The 19,524-nt window shown below is 42.5% G+C and overlaps 2 protein-coding genes and 1 non-coding gene across 8 annotated transcripts in view; all 3 read left to right on the top strand.

Annotated features, from left to right (window-relative positions):
• LOC141611112 (uncharacterized) overlaps positions 1–19,524 on the top strand; it is a 137,110-nt gene that overhangs the window by 48,866 nt on the left and 68,720 nt on the right. The window lies entirely within an intron of this gene.
• LOC141611110 (putative disease resistance protein RGA1) overlaps positions 1–19,524 on the top strand; it is a 135,958-nt gene that overhangs the window by 60,363 nt on the left and 56,071 nt on the right. The window lies entirely within an intron of this gene.
• On the top strand, positions 4,727–4,833 carry LOC141615927 (small nucleolar RNA R71). Its single transcript, XR_012530313.1, has one exon. It is a non-coding gene; the product is annotated as a small nucleolar RNA R71 (small nucleolar RNA).

Below are 19,524 nucleotides of genomic sequence, written 5' to 3'. Positions count from 1 at the left end.
CGAATAAAGAGAGTCATTAGTGGAGGATGTCATCTCCGGGTCTTACCAAGGTGTCAACTCCCCAATTCTAGCTCAAGTAGCCAATATTGACAACACGGGTTGCCTTAGAAACAAATTCTAGGCGGGAAAGGGGAAGTACTTTGCTATACTCCCAAGAATGACACGACATACGCAAGATTCGACTCCATATCAAACCTTTGACCAAAAGGAGACCAAAGCCCGACTCTCACGGGTTTCACTAGTCACTCAAATGAAAGAATGGGGTGATTTTTGTGACAAAAAGTAACCAAAATCACTCTCCTAACTCGACTTGCGAAGCATGCCCGCAATCTAATATGGTACTATATCCAATATCCGCAAGAGAAATGTCAAAACGATGCACATACAAGAGAGACAACCGGGTTGTAACGGGGCTTGGGTTAGGTGAAAAGGGATTGGTGCAAGCACCATTTTAAGATATGTGAGGCTATCGGCTAAGTAGTCGTCACGTCTAACCAATCCACTAAACCATAGCAAATGCAAAACAATTCCTCCACAAAATTTGGCAAAAATTGCCATTTCTATCCATTCATTTCATTCTTTTCAAAACAAGAGCAATTGCAAATCCATCAACCCTTTATTTGACACAAAATATACATTCTTTTCTTTTTGTTTTTCATTTCATTTTTTCTCTTTTTCTATTTGTTTTTCATTTCATTTTTTTTCTTTCTTTTCCTTCACTTTTAACCTCCTTAACGATTACAAAATTGGCCAACCATCAAGCTTCATTTCACTTTTGTGATATTTCGGACCGTTCACCTCAATAAAAATCAAATTTCCTACCCTATTATATACTCCTCCAAACAACTACAAAGACGAACTACTCAACAAGGTGAGATGTTTATGGAATGTAGTTATTTTATTGGCAATTGAAATGACAAGGCTTAGGCACAAATTGGGTAAACAAAAGGGAAAGATGATCAAATGGGTGAAAAATAAGCTTATTTGGCTATGAGAGGCTACTTTATTTGAAAAAAATTGTCTCAATATGCACATCAACACTTCTACGAAATCAAGGAACGAGCTCCATACTTATGCGTTTTGACATAACATACCACGTAAGGAGAACTACTCTCATGACCTAAACGGGACCGGTTTGATGAACCGGCCATATGGAGGCTCCATCCTCACATTTTAGTAGCTATGTCGAGCCTAGGTCAAGTCTCGGGCCTAATACGGTCTCACAAGGTGGTCGCAACTTGGTTGTTAAGATAGACTTCCGGGTCTTTGCAAGCAAAAACCCTAATATGTGTCATCAAAAGGCACGAGCTATCAAGAGGGAAATGACACGGGCAAAACAAATTATCATCATTGGCAACATATGCCCTCCACATTTAGACTCCTCTATGCAAATATTTACAAACAAGATGTGACGTGTATGAAATGCAACTAAACATATGAACAATCTACGTGAATGCAAGAGTGAACACATATATACAATTCTATTCTAGATGCAAACAATATCTAGTCCTAACAACACACGCATATCCAAAACGGTTCCCAAAGGGAACACCCACATCACATATCCCGTCCTCCTCCATGCTAACATTTACAAAAAGAAAAGGAAGGATAAAAGAGAAAGATTGGAAGAATTTTACCAAGCGTCTTCTCCGATGATTCATGTGTTGCCTATCAAAATTGTTAGGACAAATCCAATATATATAATATAAACAATGCAATATTTTTTCAATTTTTGAATTTTTTCAATTTTTAGGCATTTTGTATTTTTCTCAAATTAACAAGCAAATATATACAAATATAAACAATATGCACAAAGTGGATATTTCCCTCCCCACACTTGAAATTTACATTGTCCTCAATGGAACAAAGTATAGGGAGAGAATGGAAAATTAAAGAACTTATTTTTGTTGGTTTTTGAATTTTCCAAAATTAAAGAACATGTTTTTGGATTTTTTTTGAATATTTGAAAATAAACATATTTTTGGTATTTTTGAATATTTGAAAATAAATAACATGTTTTTGGTATTTTTTTTAAAATTTTTAAATTTTTATGGTTTTTATATAATGAATCCCCTCCCCACACTTAATGTGACATTGTCCTCAATGGAACAAATGTAGAGAAGGAATTGAAATGCAAGTAAAGTATAAGTAAGTAAGAGAAGAGAATATATACAATTTGGTGGTTCTTGAGGGACTCCACCAAACCTCTCATTCAAAATTTTGCTTCTTGACTCCTTTGGTGATATGATCCATGTCACACAAGGCACGTAGTAACCGGTCAAAAGCCTTAGCAAAAGCCTCAAACAAGCACAAATAGCACCAAAGTATGGCATACCACAACCAACTTCTTCTCCTACGCTTCTTCCCATGGTTCCTCTTACTCTCCTTGGCTCCCTTTTTTGGGTCCTTATGATAGTTAGAACCTATAAACTTGAAATGGTAGCTAGGTGGTAAGAGGAACGGAATCTCATAAGTTTCACTTGTTGGACAACTCTCTTCTTGGTCACCAAGGTAAGGAAATTGGTAAGGAATAGTAGGTGGAGGAGTCAACTTCTCAACATTGAGGTTCATGGTGTTGTCATTTTTATCCCAATTTTCTTGACTCTCCTTTTGACCCGAACTATTTCCATTGAGAGCCGCCTCCAAGGCATCAATTTGAGCTTCCCAATCACTTGAAGAATTATCCGACCAAGGTGAACCTTCAAAAGAGCTTAGAACAAATGAATCCGCAGAGTTCAAGAATGATTCAATCTCATCATTAATTTGGTCTTCAAATTCATCTTATCTTGAGTCATCTTCACCCAAATGTCCTTTAACATCAACTCTCAACACAAGATCACCTCCATTTCCCTTCTTGTTTTGACAAACTTCCAATGGGTCCAAGTGTGAAGGCTCAATATTATTCTCATTCAAACAATCCTCCAACACATCCACCCTACAACAAGAATCACTCATAGAAGGAGATTTCATGGAATTTTCCAAGGAGAATTCTATCTTGTCATCACCAACTTGAAGAGATAGTTTGCCATTTTTCACATCAATCAAGACACCCCCCGTAGCAAGGCAAGGGCGTCCTAGGATGATTGGAATTTTAGAATCCTCGGGAATATCCATCACATAGAAGTCACAAGGTATCACAAGCTTTCCCACTTTGAGTGGTACATCTTCCACAAGGCCAATTGGATACCTCACCGATCTATCCGCAAGTTGCAAAGATACTCTTGTAGGTGAAAGTTCAAAACCCTTCAATTTCTTGAAGATATTGAGAGGCATGAGGCTAATGCTTGCCCCCAAGTCACACAAGGCTCTCTCAATATGAACGGTCCCAATTGTGCATGGTATGGAAAAATTACCCGGATCTTCAAGCTTTGGTGGCATCTTGTGCAATAGGATAGCACTACATTCTTGTGATAAATTGACCATGGTACTTGGACCCAATGAATTTTTGTTGGAAATCAACTCCTTCAAGAATTTTCCATATGCGGGTATCTCCTTGATGGCATCAATAAAAGGCATGGTGATGTTCACACCTTTCATCATGTGCATGAATTTTCCATACTTTTGCTCAAGTTTTGCTCTTGCCAACCTTTGAGGGAAAGGGATTGGTGGCACATATGGTCTTACGACTTGTTGCTTGGGTTTCTCAACAACCTTGGTGGGTTCATCAACAACCTTGGTGGACTCATCAATAAGCATGGGAGTCTCTACAACAACTTCCACAAGATCATCTTCAACCACTTTTTGTGGTTCAACCACAACTTCCGGTTTGCGGCTCTTTTTCCTCTTTATGAACACTCGGCCTTCTAACTCCCTACCACTCCTCAAATGTATAGCATTAATGGTCTTTGGGTTCTCCGCGGTTTTACCCGGAAACTTTCCATTTGAGGCTTGAAATTGACTTATTTGAGAAGCCAATTGAGAGATTTGATTATCCGTCATTCTTTGGGAGGCTTGCATTTGAGTCCTTAGTTGGTTGATAGAGGATGTTGTCTCCTCTTGTTTTTGGTTGGAATGAGTGATGAATTGGGTTTGAGTGTTTACGAGTTGGTTTTGAGAATTCATCAATTGCTCCATCATGAGCTCCATGTTTGATTTGGGTTGGGTGGATTGTAGAAAGGGTTGAGAATTTTGTTGAAATGGTGGTCTTGGTTGAAAGCTGGGATTTTGCTTTTGGGCTTGGAAATTTGGTGTAAATTGTGGATTTTGTTGGAAAATGGGGTTTTGGGCATTTTGTGAGTCATGGGAAAAATTTGGGTGGGCACTCATTCCGGGATGGTATTGATTGTTGTTGAATGATTGTCTAGCCGGAATTGATTCCCACACTCCATTCACTTGCTCCATACAATTTGCCTCTCCCATCATCAAAGGACATTCATTTGGTGGATGCCCTTGATCTCCACAAATCTCACAACAATACACTTGAGACCTACTTGATGAAGAGTTTCTAGAGGTGTTGCTTGAGTTCAACAAAGCAACTTGTTGCTTGAGTTCCTCTATCAATCCTTTAACCTCAACATTGTTGGCCGACTCGACGGTTGACTTTCCCTTCCTCTTGTGCCTATCATTATTCCAATGAAAAGTACGGGAAGCCATTTCCTCAATAAGTTCCTTGGCCGTCTTGTGATCAATTTTGTCTAATGCCCCCTTTCCCGAGCCGGAATCTAGGTTCATTTTCATCTCATTGCTCAACCCCTCATAAAAGTTGTTGATCAACTCATCATCTCTGATCCCGTGGTGAGGACACAACCTTTGGAGTCCCTTATACCTTTCCCATGCTACGTAAAGGGTCTCATCATCATGTTGGGTGAAGCCTTGAAGCTCACTCTTGATTCTTGCGGTCCTTTGTGGTGGGAAATACTTGTTCAAGAAGGCCTTGGAGACATCATTCCAAGTTCTAAATGAATCGGGCTCACAACTCTTCAACCATTCCTTAGCACTCCCCCTCAAGGAATAAGGAAAGAGCCTAAGGCGGATGGCATCCTCCGACACTCCATTTGCCTTAAACATGTCACAACTATCCAAGAAATCATTAAGGTGTTCATTGGGGTTTTCGGTAGCTCCCCCTCCGAATTGGTTTCCTTGGACTAGTTGCAACAAAGTAGCCTTCACATCAAAGTTATTTGCTTGTATAGGTGGCTTGACAATACTAGGATTCACCACCTTCTTCGGAGCCAACTTGTCTCTCATAGGAACCGCGGCCATTGTTGGTTCTTCGGGAATTCTAAATGGATTCTCAAAGAACTCAAGATTACCCGGTTCTTCTAAAACACCTTCCACTACTCAAGAAAGGGATTAGTAACAAAGAAAGACCTAGTCTAAACTAGAATAAAATGATTAATATCTAGCCTTTGCTCCCCGGCAACGGCGCCAAAAACTTGATGGTGTATCAAATAATACCTCGCAAGTGCACGATTGTCGTTGTACACTATTGAGGGTCGATCCCACGAGGAGCTAGGAAGACTACTAATCGTTTTAACTCTATTGTTTAGCTAAGTCGACAATAATGGATGAGATTGTTATACTAATGCTACCTAGAATAAAATGAAATGCAAACTTAACAAGAGAAAGGTAAATGAGCAAGAAGGAAGGATAAGTTGTAAATCAAATGATTAAAAGCCTAGAACTCGGTCCTCCCACAACAATTCATAACTTCACACAATTAATTCCCTAGGCTAATCATAAAGGTAACAAGGTGAGGAGGAGATGGCTCTAATTCGCCTAAGACCCCCCTCTCGGGTTCGAAGTAGGACACTAGCACTACCTACCAACCCCCCTCTCGGGTTCGAAGGTCGGAATCCCTAACTCAACACCCAACAACCCCAAAAACATGCATATTTCCGAGGAGGTCAAGAACTTGGTCAAGGTCATTAAGTACTCATCGTATTCCGGGTCATCCCACTCCTCCTCTCGGAGGTCGATTTCAAACGCTAGTCTAGAGGTACCCTCCCTTGGTTCTCCCTTTCGGTCTCAACCTAGGTTAGTAACAAGAGTCAAATTCCGGGTATCCAATTCACAACCTAACCAACTCTCGTTGGTGGACAAGGGTCACAAGTCGACACTACCCGGAATCAATCCATAAACCATGTCATTCCTCTAAACTACCCTCACCAATTTCCCCAAACAATTATCCCATATGAGAATCAATTAGTGAAGTTACTCATGTCGGGTCAAACCGAGTCCTAGTAGAAGACTACTCACTAATCATGTTTCTTAAGACAAAAGAGACAATAAAGATGGATTCTTTAATCCTGAACATGATGTGAAAATGGATTCTACAACTAATCATGCAATTACCCAACAAATCTAAGAGGAAATGCTAATTTAACTAAGAAGAGCAAGGATTAAGACAAAAAGACTCAAACTTTAACACAATCACCCAAAGGTTCAACCTTTAGATGAGAAACAACAATGGTGAACATGAAAAAGATGAACAAGATAAAGACAATAACAATCTAACAACAAAAGAGAGGAATTCAAGCATAAACAATTAACAAAACTTGAATGAAAATAAATGTAAACAAATGAAATTAAGGGAGAGAATTATACCAACATGGAAACTTTGAATTGATGGAAGAACTTGGATAAACAAGAGAACAATTGTATTAATTTTTGAGTAAAGATTACAACTTGGGTAAGAGAGAAATAAATTTAGAGTTCTACAAAATATTTTGAGAGGAAAATAATCTAACTATAGTCTGATTTCTAAGGTGGTGTGTAATGTGGGTGTGTCTTTTATATTAGTGGTCAAATGATAACATACTACTACCAATATTACTAATACTAAATAATAATAATAATAATAATAATAATAATAATAATAATAATCTAATCTAACCAAAGACACACCAAACCCACGATACACGAGTCAAAACAAAACAAAACAAAACAAAGGGGATTAATCGTCTAACACAAAAAGGGGGAAAATCACGCAAAAGGGGGTTGGGAGCCGGCCCACCGGCCACCGGTCAAGTGACCGTCTGGGGATCCCCTGGAAACTTCAAGTGAATTTAATGGTTCTCCCAGCCGGTGAGGGTGTCGGCGGTCGGTGACCCGGCTGGGGATGCAATTTTGATGCGATTGTGTTGCGAGCCGGGTAGGCGGCAGACGGGGGTATTTTACTGGGGATGCACTTGTGGAAAATAACATCATTAATGCTGCAGTTGGTGTTGGTGATGTCGGGATCCGGGCTCATTTACGATTTGATGCCGGGAATGGGAGTATGAATGATGAGTTGTGGTGAATTGGTGGTCGGAGGTGGAGGAGCAGCAATGGTGCCGAGCTCGAATTGTTGCTGGTGATTGTTGATGACGGAGATGTTGTTGCGGTTGCTGCCATTGTTGTTGAAGGTGAGTGACAATGGTGATGCAGGTGGTGTTTGATTATGAAGGAGGGTATGATGTCGAAGGTGAATGATAATGGAGGTGATGATGGTGATGAATGATGTGAGTGAAGACAATGAAGAAGGAGCAAGACGTGTTGCTTGATTGTTAAAGGTCAAGGTTGACCTTTGACCTTCATTTATTATTTGCATTGATTCCGTCACGCGACTCGCTCCTCAATTTCCGTCTCATTACTCCACCTTGCTTTCCTGTTTCACATACATATTAAATTAATATAATAATAAAATAATGTTAATAATACTAATATTATATAAAACCGGCTAATTATTAAATATGACTAATACGACTAATTATTATAAATTAGTTAATTAAATGAGCTAATTAGACAATTAAGCATGCAAAAATCGAGTCGTAATAAGATATAAATGCGGGGTAAAAAGTGACTAAAATGCTATTCATCAGTAACACCCCTAATTTCCATAATATAATTCTTTAATTTTATTTTCCCATATTTCATATTTTATTTTCCGGGAAAATATCCGTCTCTTATCTTTTGGGCTCGAAAAACGATGAAGACTGTGGACAGCGGGCCGCCCACGGGGGCGCTTGGTGAGAAGCGAAAACAAGCGTTTGCATTTTGTATGGAGTCGCCACCAATTTTTATGGGAAATTGGAACCGTTCGAAAACCTCATGTCATGTCAAGACATAAAGTAGTGACATGAACACTAAGCAATCGTTACCCTTAGCATTCTATGTCTAGAATGACTCTCGTGGATGCCAATGAACACGGGTGCTCACGGAGATCTGGAGTAAGGGGTGAGGGTACGTATTAGGAAGCTCTTTTGATCGAACACCTAATCCCGCCCGCCTCGATAGCGGCCTCTACTAATGATTAGGGAATTTATTCGTACTTGATATATCGTCGGCTATATGCATGCAATGCAACATCCATAAGTTAATCCTAACATGTGAGAATTAGACTAAGTCGGTTAACAAGTAGTTTATCATGCAATTGATGTCGAAGTAGGAATTAATATTGATTTACATGTGAAAACATACAAACAATAAAAGCAATACAATAACGATAAAGATTACAATGATAGAAAATTACAATAATTAAAATTAGATTAATTACAACGGATTAGGCGATTTATGTCGAAAATACCTTTAAAACGGATAATTTGATAAAAAGAATAAAAGAATAAATTAGACGAACAAATCAGCGTGATAATACGGATAATAGTAGATTAATACGTAAACTAATTAACTATGTCAAGGCAGAAACGGAGTTCAGAGACAGAACTCAGCCAGGAACAGGCGCAGCAGAGCTGCGTCCCTTTGAATAGGCGCAGCAGACGCTGCGTCTGTTTCTTGGCTCAGTTCTGGCTGTGAAGCCGTAATTGCAAGCCGTTAATGTCGATTGGTAAATTTAATGATTGATTGATAATATTTACTCGGATGAAAGTGATTAACATGTTATTTAACATATGAATGGGTCATAAAAACAGTAAAACGTGGATGAGACGGATGCAAGCGAATTAATTTACATGAATGAATGATTAATTAGTGACAATTAACAAACTAAACCAATTAATTAGGTTAAATACAATGGATTAATGACGAATAGGATAATAAAAAGATGCAAATATACCAAAGGACGAATTCCAGAAACTCAATATGAATGAATTGAATCTCTAAAACCCGGATTTGAGTTTAATGACGAAAACCCGCAAATATTGGATTATTTGGGATTTAAGGTCGGATTTATGAAGATTAAAACATATTAATGAATGATGAATTATATACATGTGAAATTATTATGCTATCATGAACGAAGAGTTAATCAAACAAACAAAATAAATAAAAACAAGACGGAATTACAGAGGACGAAGAAGAAGAAAAGAAGCAGGAACTGCGGCAGCCTCACGAAGAGGCGCAGCAGGAACTGCGCTCCTTCGAAGAGGCGCAGCAGTTGCTGCGTCTTTTACTAGACTGTCAGTCTTCTGAAAATCCGTAAAAAAAGGGTTTTAAAGACGGTTTTAGAAATCGGTTTTAATGGTACTTTCGACGTAAATCTTACAATGCGTGATACGATAAATAAAAGTACAATAAACGAAAGGGGAGATTACACCCTCAGACTTACATGTTGACGGAACGAGAAAGACTAAGATATCGATTAGTGAATGCTCGACGCGAATGCAAAGAGAGTGCCCTCGTAAGAGGAAAACGATTGAAACAAATTGATTAATTAGATTGATTATTGGTGTAGTTGGTCAAATTGGTCGGTCATGCAACGGAGAGGTTTGGTACCGGAAGGATCCGAGCTTACGTGGTCGAATGTTCAAGCACGTAGGCGCCAATTAGTAAGAACAAAGTCTAGAATGCAAAGGGAGAAGAGAAGGGCGGACACTCGCGTGAGAAATATGAGGAGCGAAGGCTCCTATTTATACTAATCACGTGAAGGTTTAGGGTTTCGGAGACTCTTTGGAAGTAAATCTCGGAAAGATATGAAAAAGATACGTGGAACATGCAGAGAAGGGCCTGGGAAGAGGCGCGGCCATCTGCGTCTCTTGGAAGAGGCGCGCAGACTGCTTTGCGTCTATTCCGGAAGTTTCCTCTCTTTGAAGAAAGATTTCCGCGTTTGAGTTATGGTAGGACGGAAATAATCCGATCTTCCTTAATATTTAACATGAATATTACGGGATATTATTTGCCAAAAGATAAAACTTATAAAATATGGAATAGAAATATCCGGAACATTCCAGAACATTCTGACTCGGGATTTAACAGTTATCAGAAAATGGAGACGGTTTTTTGACCCGGACTCCGAATGTACTCTAATTACTGCCAAAACGACCGTATCGGGACGTAGATGACAACTAAGAGGTCGACATTAATATTTGAGCAATCACTTGACGATAATCTTACGAACTGTCACAAATCGTTCCGCGAATCAAACATGCGGCCCAATCATCACCGGGTGGTTTGCGGGAGGTGCAGAAACGAGGTGTCTACAGAGCCCCCACTTTGACCGAGGCTTGGACAAGGCGAAAGTCAAAGTATAGCCATCAGGTCAATCGAAGATTACAACCTGACGACTATGGCGACGCGAGGCGGCTCAAGGGGTCTGAGCCAAGGACCTGTCGTCGGGAACATTTTAGAGTCTGTCGACTATCGGGGAGGGTCGTTTAAAGTCCATTAGACTACGTAAGGAAGCTCGCCAGCCATAAGAAGAAACCATACCTGAGACTTAATCGAACTTTGCGGGGAAACAAGAAATATTGAAAGGCAGCAGGACGTCGGTAGAAACTGCTGGGGGAATCCGCTTGTGTCGGTCTCAAGCGAACTCTGGCAAAACTTGAGGTTGAATCTGCTTGCGTCGGTCTCAAGCAAACTCTTACTGGGGAATATATTGACGACTAGGAACATCTTGATCGTCGTGGGAGAAATCTTGAGTGAGCAAGATCGCAAAATACTCGCTACTTATTTGGATATAAGGATATGAGCAAGATCGCAAAAATACTACTGCATACGGATAATAAGACATGAGCAATCGCAAAAATATCTTTGCGCATTTGGAAAATGATACGCAACGGTCCGCTGCTGGCTGATGAAATGCGGGCCGGAACGAAGAAAATTGTCGAAACGGACCAAAAGAATATAATAGCGTTGAAGAAGAGGCGCACCAAAGATGGGCCCACAAATAACGAACTCATAACGAATTTTTGAAAATTCGTATGGAGGGAACACAAGGAAGAGGCGCAGCACCTGCTGCGTCTTTTCCCCAATTTGGCTATTTCTGCGTAAAAACGCGAACTCAGAAGGATTGTTTTCATTATTTCGAAACACAATTTTCGCAATTTCTCTCTCAAATCTTCACCATTTCCGTCGAAGTTTGATCCAAAATCTTGCATTAAATATGACTAATCGAGGTATGTATTCCAATCTTGCATTAATCATCTACATTTGTTGAATTTTGAGCCAAAAATTCTAGGGTTTTCGACCCTTTTGATCGAAAATTTGGGGCTTTTCCCCCAAATGGATTTGTCATGCCAAATTGATGTTAGAAACGGATAGTAGGCAATATTAGGAATATAACCATGTATTTGCTTCGAATTTTTGTCGAGTTTTGAGCCCTTGAGCGAATTTTGAGACGGTTTTGCAGCTAAACCGTAAATTGCTTCGAAAATAGTCTTAGGATTGCCCATTTGCGATGAAATTTGATATTTGGAATCCTTGAATGATGGGTAAATTTCCTACCATCTCGGAATTTTGGTTTGTAACAACTTTTTCGGGACACCTTTCTAGGGCATAATCGCCGTTATAGCGGAATGCTGCCGAATTTTTGACTCGAACCCGGAACTAGGCTTTGACTTGGACTTGACTTGACCCAATTTATTACATGAGTGATCGGGTTGGTGGGAATATGGCCAAAGATGGCCGGAAAGGGGTGTTTTCAGGGCTTTGAAGGCTCAAAAACTCCTTAACAAAGGCTTGTCGTCATGTGACGCGGCCTGAATTCACTTTAATGTTGCAGGTGATGATGCTTCTACTTCTGGGAGGACTCCCATGGAGATAGACGCCACTACTGTCAAGGAGGCTTTAGAGCAGGCCTTCACCGCTGCGGTGATGGCTGCTGAGTTTCACGAGGAGGAGGCCGCCGAGGAGGAGGAGATCCCGAGACGAGCCAACGTTGGGCGAGGAGGTCGTCAGCTGAGGGGAGCTCCTGCGTGGGCCGAGACACCGGGAGAGTAGGCACCTAGTGTGGGCTGCAGAGGGTCACCTGTCCTACAGGACGGTGAAGAGTCTGGTAAATAGGAATTCACTACTCATTATCCATCCTCTTTCATTCTTTTGTCCAAATTTCTTTCACATTTCTTTCAAAACTAAAGATAGCTTTGTTTCAAATCATAATAGGAGGCTGGGAACATCAGGTCGTTCTCGGGTTACACGACAGCGATGGAGCACTACGAGCGGCTGTCGGCGGAGGAGAGGGCCATGATCGAGCGTGGAGCGTTCGGTCCTCTGGTTCAGGTCTGGAGGGATATCGTGAAGAGGAAGTTGCGGGCTAACCTTAGCCTGGTCCGTGCTTTCTTGGACCGATTCTGGGATACGACTTCCACGTTTCACCTGCCTTTCGGTGAGGTGGGAGTTACTTTGGAGGATTACGGCATGATTTCTCGGTCCGCCGTGCGGGACCGAGGAGATGGTGTGGTGGAGAGGCGCCATGAGGGCGGACTCGGCGAGGCGAGGAGATTGATCGGTGGAACTTGTCGCCGAAGGCTGTTGCAGTGTCGTGTTTGGTACCCAGTACCTACGTTCGAGACTACTTTGCGGGAAGACCCCGTGGCCGGTGACGATCGATGGGAGGGAGATGGCTCCTCTCTCTCGCACGGCGAGCGAGAGGGCTCGCTTGTGGTCTGTGGTGGTTTTGTCTTCGATTTACCTCGGAGACAAGGGTGAGAGGTCATCGACGAAACTTCTTCCCTTTATTTCGACCGAGTTCCCTAGGGCGCGGGACCGGGTCATCGCTGGTTTTGCGGTCCTCATCCGCTTCATGAGGGCCATGGTTCGTCCGGAGTTGATGGAGAAGGGGACTTCTCCTGGTGCTGTCGGACCTGGACTGCTGTTGGAGGTATGAACCTTCCTTTTAATAGCAAGTTCCTTTCTTTATCGAATTACGAAAGATCGTCATTGATTATTCTGCTTTACAGGCGTGGGTGTACTCCTACTTCCCGAGTCTGGCGCCGAAGAGGACGGCGCCGCTGGAGAAGGCCTATCCCGTGGTGAGGGATTGGGTGATGTGCCGGACGAAGAGCAAGCGTTCTTCGCACAATGTCTACCGGCGGGACGTGAACGCCCTTCAGCAGAGTAGCGTGAGTATCCCGTTCGTATTCATTTGTACTTCTTATCCTTTGCCTTCACTTGATCATAGGAATGATCTTTGCCTTATCTTGTCGCAGTGGGTGCCCAGACCTTGGGCGGAGTACGCTGAGGCGCCTCCTTTTGTCGCTGAGGTCCTTCGACCTAGGAGCCCGAGTCGGTTCTTGTTGTGGACGTCGATGGGTCTGTGTGGTATCCGGGCGAGCGTCGGCTCGTCGGTGCTCTCGGGACGCGTTGACGGTTCCCGTTGACCCTCCGAGGATGATGTTCGGGGAGCCTGCGAGGCCGAGAGGAGGCGGACTGGGCCGGGTGCCGTGGCGACGACCTTCTTCTCCCTGGTGAGGATTACTCGGCGTTCCTTTACGGGAGGTTGGCGTACTGGCCAGTAGTGGTGAGTATCTTTTACTTTTCCTTGATTTGATTTTGAGAATTACGACGAAAGATCATCGATTAATGAGAGTTATTTGTCCTTGCAGGAGGTCGAGGCGGCGGGCATCGAGCCCCCAGTGTACCCCGAGACCCTTGAGTACACTGACGCGACCGGGAGGACGACGATCTCCGAGCTGCGTGACTTTGACGTAGCTGTGACGGATGCTGGCCTAGACGACTGGCAGCATCTGATTCGGAGGGTGAGCCTCCAGCTTATATGACTTTCGTGTAAGAACACATTTGATTGAACTTGTTCAATTTGCTGAGAATTTCTTTTGAAATGCAGGTCGCGCCGTCTCGGTTCGTGGCACTATGGAGGGTGGCCAACCGGCTGCGAGCTACTGCCATCGAGGCACTCGTCGGTGGTCGAGGTCGTTAGGTATGAACCTCATTTGATTTCTTTTGATTTTTTTTTTATTTTCCAGTTTTGTTTTAATTGATTGACATGAGCCAATTTACTTCTGTTTATAGGCTGGCCGTGAGTCGGAGCGAGAGTTGACCCAGTCTCGGGAGGAGGCAGCTCGCTTGTTGAGGGAGCTCGAGTTTCGGGATGCCGAGATTGCCGCTCTTACGGCGAGGGTTCTTTGAGTTGGAGGGTGCCCACAGAGTAGTTTTGTGTAGTTTTGTAGATTTGTACATTTGGACATCTGATTTTGAACATTTTTGGACTTTGTTTGGGCGCAAGCCCCGGCTTGCTTGTACATTTGCTTCATTTGGTGTATATACGACGGCCTGAGTGCCTTTTTCGGGTTGGGTTGTGTTGCTTGTATCTGCAGGTTAGTTCTTGAACAGGTTTGGTAGATAACGGTTTATGCCGTCATGCTGCCGAAATTTACATAGAAATCACGCAAAACATATATTTTATACACATGCGGCCTTAATTAGCGCAAAATGAGACTCGAAAGAATCACGAAAAATGCAAAAATGCAAAAATTTTGCTGGAAATGACCGGACGGTAGGGAGGGTTACCCCCTAAAAAAAGAAAAAAAAAAGAAATCTATAAGTGTAGAAATGTAGAAATGAAATGTTGAAATGAAAAAAAAACAAAAGAAAATTAAAAGGAAATTATTTCCTAAAAAAAAGAATTAAGTGTGACGAAATGGCGAAGGTGTCGACGTCGCCTCGAAATGCGTGCCCGCGAATTTAGGAAACTCGAAATATGGTAATCTCCCCGTATTTACCAAAATAAAACCTCGCAGGAATAGGAAATCATGCGGTTATAGAATTAGGAAAGATCCAACGCGGAAATCACAGAAGTGAGACTGGGGAAGAGGCGCAGCATGAGGTGCGTCCCTTTGAAGAGGCGCAGCAGGTGCTGCACCTGTTCCCAAGCTGGTCCGTTCTGGCGGATTTTTGGAAACAGCAATTAGTATAAATAGAAGCGTCGATGGAGTTTTAATTCACATAAATCTTCCGTCTTTTCTTCGTCTATTCACATAAAAACTCCCAAAATAAATTTTCAAGAGAAAATTATTATCATGAATACTTTGGAGATCCGCTTGAAGGAATGGACCAATGAATTTTCGAATATGGAGAAGCATGACATGGGTGCTTATAACCTTGGATCGTTATTGAGTTTGAAACTCATCAAGATTGTAAAACCATTCTTGGATGCTTGCCTTGACTATTGGGACCCGAATTATCATGTTTTCGCGTTCCCAGGAGGTGACATTTGCCCATTTCCTGAAGAAATAGCTGCTATTGGTGGGTGGGATCCTGAACATTTACCTGCCATTCCCTCCACTTCCCAAGGGTATAAGGGCAAATTCAGAGACTTGCTTGGACTGACCAGACTTGAGGTGGATCGTCTAGTTACCCCGAAAGGCGTGAGAATGTTGGACTTTATTGATCGATTCATCAACAGGGCCGACCCTACTGTCTCTCATGTTGCTAGGAGAAGAGCATTTGGCTTTTGTTTGTTGCATATGTACGTCTTCCAAGGGCATGTTGATGAAGACTTGAGAGGTGATCCTCGTCTTTTGTGCCTTATCGAGCAAATGGAGCTGCGCAGGAGCCCAGCTTGCTTATGCTTAGGGGAGATTATTTTAGGTTTGGATAATAGAAAATCTAACCGCGATCTGCCATTTTTGGGGAGTCCCGTCATCTTGCAGGTAAAAGACACCTTTTCTTTTCTTTTTCTTTTTTTTTTTTTCTTTTTTTTTTCGTTTTTTTTTTGTTTCTCTTTTTTTTGATTGGTGTCTAATACCTGCCTTTGGTAGGTTTGGCTTATGGAACGGCTCCGATTGATCGAGCCCCCAGTTCATGCACTTTCCTATCATTCCCGTATGATTGCGATGAGGACGCGGTTGTACATGGTGGACTTCACCCGGGTCTGTGATTATTGGAAGAACAAGCTGAAAAGTGATGATGGCCCGTTGATTAGGTGGGTCGTACCGTGGTGGCATCTCAAGTCTGTCACTGGAGTGTCTTCTTTGGATCCCACTAGGTCCGTGCGCATTCCGGGATTGGAGTTCATGGTGTGCATCTTTCCGGAAAGATTGATGAGGCAAGTTGGGCTGAAGCAGACGATCCCGAGGCTTGACACCATCCCGCAGACTGCTATGGCGCTTACTACCGAGAGCCGAAGAGAGTGGGCTATTAAATGGGCCCAAAGAAACATGTGGTTCTTGAACTTCTCCGCCAATGCTTTATGGGTGTCGGATTCTTATCTGAGGTGGAGAAAGGCTGCAACTCCGGAAGAGCGCGAGAGACTGAGGAAACGCGAACCTGTTGACTACAAGGTGCGCGAGGGAGAGAAAGAGAAGGAGAAGCATCTGACAGAGGGAGAGGAAGAAGCCGGGCTTCAGGTCATTCGTCCTTCAAAGAAATCAAAGACTACTCCTGTTGCAGAGATGGTGGTTGGCAAGAATGGAAGAGTCAGGCCTCGAGAAAGACCGTTGGTGATTAGGTCTGAAGTGGTGCAAGAGCGCCCAGCTCGAGCTCGTTACAAGAAGTATGTCAAGAATGACAAGGGCAAAGGGAAGATGGAAGAATAGCCCAAGTCCTTATTTATTATTTGATTATTATTATTATTGTCGTTGTAATAAAAAGGAGGGATTTTTAGAATCCTAGCCTATTCTATTTTTATTATGTAACGTACTATTATTATTAGAAAGCGAATGGAATAAAAAAAGGTTAAATGGTTATGAAACCGTTGTGATTTTCTTTTATTATTCTTGTCGAATTTCAAATGCAATGCAAGTGTCCTTCTATTTACATTTTAGGTATAATGGGTTGAATCCTGTGAAGGATTGCCTATGTATTCACTTAAAAAAAGCGAAATCAAACCCTTGCGCGTAGTTCGAGTAAATGAATAATTGTTCGAAGCAAGAGCTTGTAATGAACATAGAAAATAAGCATGAGCTTTTGCTTGTTCTCAAGGTGCGAATTTAGTTTATTTGATGATATGAGGATGACAAATTTGTCAAAATGCAATAGCATAGAAACACTTAGCTTATTTCAGCTTGGCCAGGGGCCGTTTATTTAGTGCCACAAGAGCGGCACATAGATTTACGCGAGGCGCGTGTTGGGTCCTATTCTAGGCATAGTATCGTTTCAGTTGGTCAAGGTTTGTGGGGTTTGAAAACTCATTCCCATCTAGGTCTGTGATTCTAACCGCACCCCCTGGGAGTATGGATTTGACTAGATATGGTCCGGCCCAATTAGGCTTGAATTTTCCCCTTGGGTCGACAGGTAAAAGAGCTCTAACCGATTTGAGTACTAAGTCTCCTTCTTTGATATTTCTTGGCTTAACCCTTTTGTTGAAAGCTCGTTTGATACGTGCTTGATATGTTTGGACATTATGCAAGGCGCGTAGCCGACGTTCATCCAGGAGGATGAGTTCTTCATATCTATCCCTCTTCCAATCGGCTTCAGGGATTTGACTTTCGAGTAGAATACGCAAGGATGGTATTTCTAGTTCGACTGGTTGTACGGCTTCCATGCCGTAGGTCAAATAGAAAGGAGTAGCCCCAGTGGGCGTCCTAACTGATGTACGATACCCCCATAAAGCAAAGGGTATCTTGCTTGGCCAATCTCTGTAGTTATCAGTCATTTTCTTGAGAATTGTGACAACGTTCTTGTTTGCCGCCTCTACCGCGCCGTTAGTCTGTGGTCTATAGGGCGAAGAGTGGTGATGCTTAATCTTATATTTGGCTAGCAACTGTTCGGTTTCAGCTTGGAAGTGTGACCCATTATCACTAATGATCTCATGTGGGCAACCATATCGACAGATAATGTTGTTTTGTATGAACTTTGCCACATTCTTAGCCGTAAGACCAGTGTAGGAAGCCGCTTCTACCCATTTGGTGAAGTAGTCAATTGTTACTAGAATGAAACAGTGACCTCTTGTTCCGGCTGGGGTTATCTTTCCGATTATGTCAATTCCCCATGCAGAAAATGGCCAAGGAGATGTCATCGTATAGAGCAATGAAGGAGGGACATGTTGTACATTCCCGAAGATTTGACAATTGTGGCAATGTCTCACGTATTTGATGCAATCAGATTCCATTGTGGTCCAGTAATATCCCAAACGTGTGATTTTCTTTGCCATCATAGGCCCACTCATGTGGGGACCGCATTCTCCATCATGGACTTCTTCCATCACCTTTCGTGCCTGTGAATGATCAAGGCAACGTAGGACTACACCAAGAGGTGTTCTTTTGTATAATTCTCCTTGCGTCAGAATGTATTGGGAAGCTAATAGGCGTATAGCACGTTGTCCCCTCTTGTCCATATCCGGTGGATAGGTACCATTGAGCTTAAAGTTTAAGATTGCTTGGAACCAGGGTTCCTGCGCGATTTCCTCTTCATCAGTGATTTGGTGGACATAAGCCGGTTCTGACCGTCGTTCGATGCACAAAGGCATGTCCATCATGTGGTCTGGCATATTTATCAAAGATGCAAGTTTCGCAAGAGCGTCTGCAAATTGATTTTCCTCTCGAGGTAGGTGTAAGTAGGTTACGTGATCAAAGAATTGAGCCACTTGGTCTATCCTAGCCTGATAAGGTGCAAGGCTTTCACTTCGGATTTTCCAAGATCCCCAGAACTTGGTTGATGATTAGTGATGAATCCCCATGTACTCGGAGGTTTTGATTCCTAAGCTTATCGCGCTTTGTAGTCCGATGAGACAAGCTTCATATTCTGCAGCATTGTTTGTCGCCTCGAAGTCGAGTTTGACAACAATTGGTGTATGCTCACCTTCAGGAGAAATGAGCAATACTCCTATTCCGAATCCTCTTAAGTTTGATGCTCCATCAAAGTATAGATCCCAGGAGTCTACATCTGTTTGAAGTATATCCTCGTCGGGAAATGACCAAGTATCTATGGTTTGTGCGTCGTTGATAGGATTTTGCGAACAATTCGGCGGACGGCGCGACCTTTATGACTTTCGGTGGCACATATTTAAGGTCGAATTTCGAGAGCATCAGAGTCCATCTTGCTAGACGTCCGTTGAGGACGGGTTTCTCGAAGAGGTATTTGACTGGATCCATTTTGGAGTATATCTTGATGGAGTAGCTAAGCATGTAGTGACGTAGCTTCTTCGTTGCCCATACAAGAGCGAGGCATGTCTTTTCGAGTTGTGAGTATTTGCACTCATATTCCAAGAACTTCTTACTTAGATAGTAAATAGCTCTTTCTTCACTTCCTACAGTTTGAGCCAGCATAGCAACCATGGCGGTTTCGGTTACTGTGAGATATAAACCAAGAGGTTGATCTCGTTGTGGCGGCATAAGCACTGGTGGTTTAGCCAATATCTCCTTGATTCGGTCAAACGCCTTTTGACAATCATCATCCCACATGGTGTGGTCTGTTTTCTTGAGTTTCTTGAAGATAGGCTCACAAATCATTGTAAGTTTCGATATGAATCGA

Source organism: Silene latifolia, chromosome 11 (genome assembly GCF_048544455.1).
Source record: "Silene latifolia isolate original U9 population chromosome 11, ASM4854445v1, whole genome shotgun sequence".
NCBI lineage: Eukaryota > Viridiplantae > Streptophyta > Magnoliopsida > Caryophyllales > Caryophyllaceae > Silene > Silene latifolia.
The sequence above is the reverse complement of the archived record's forward strand: the minus strand, read 5'-3'. Positions and strand labels throughout refer to the sequence as shown.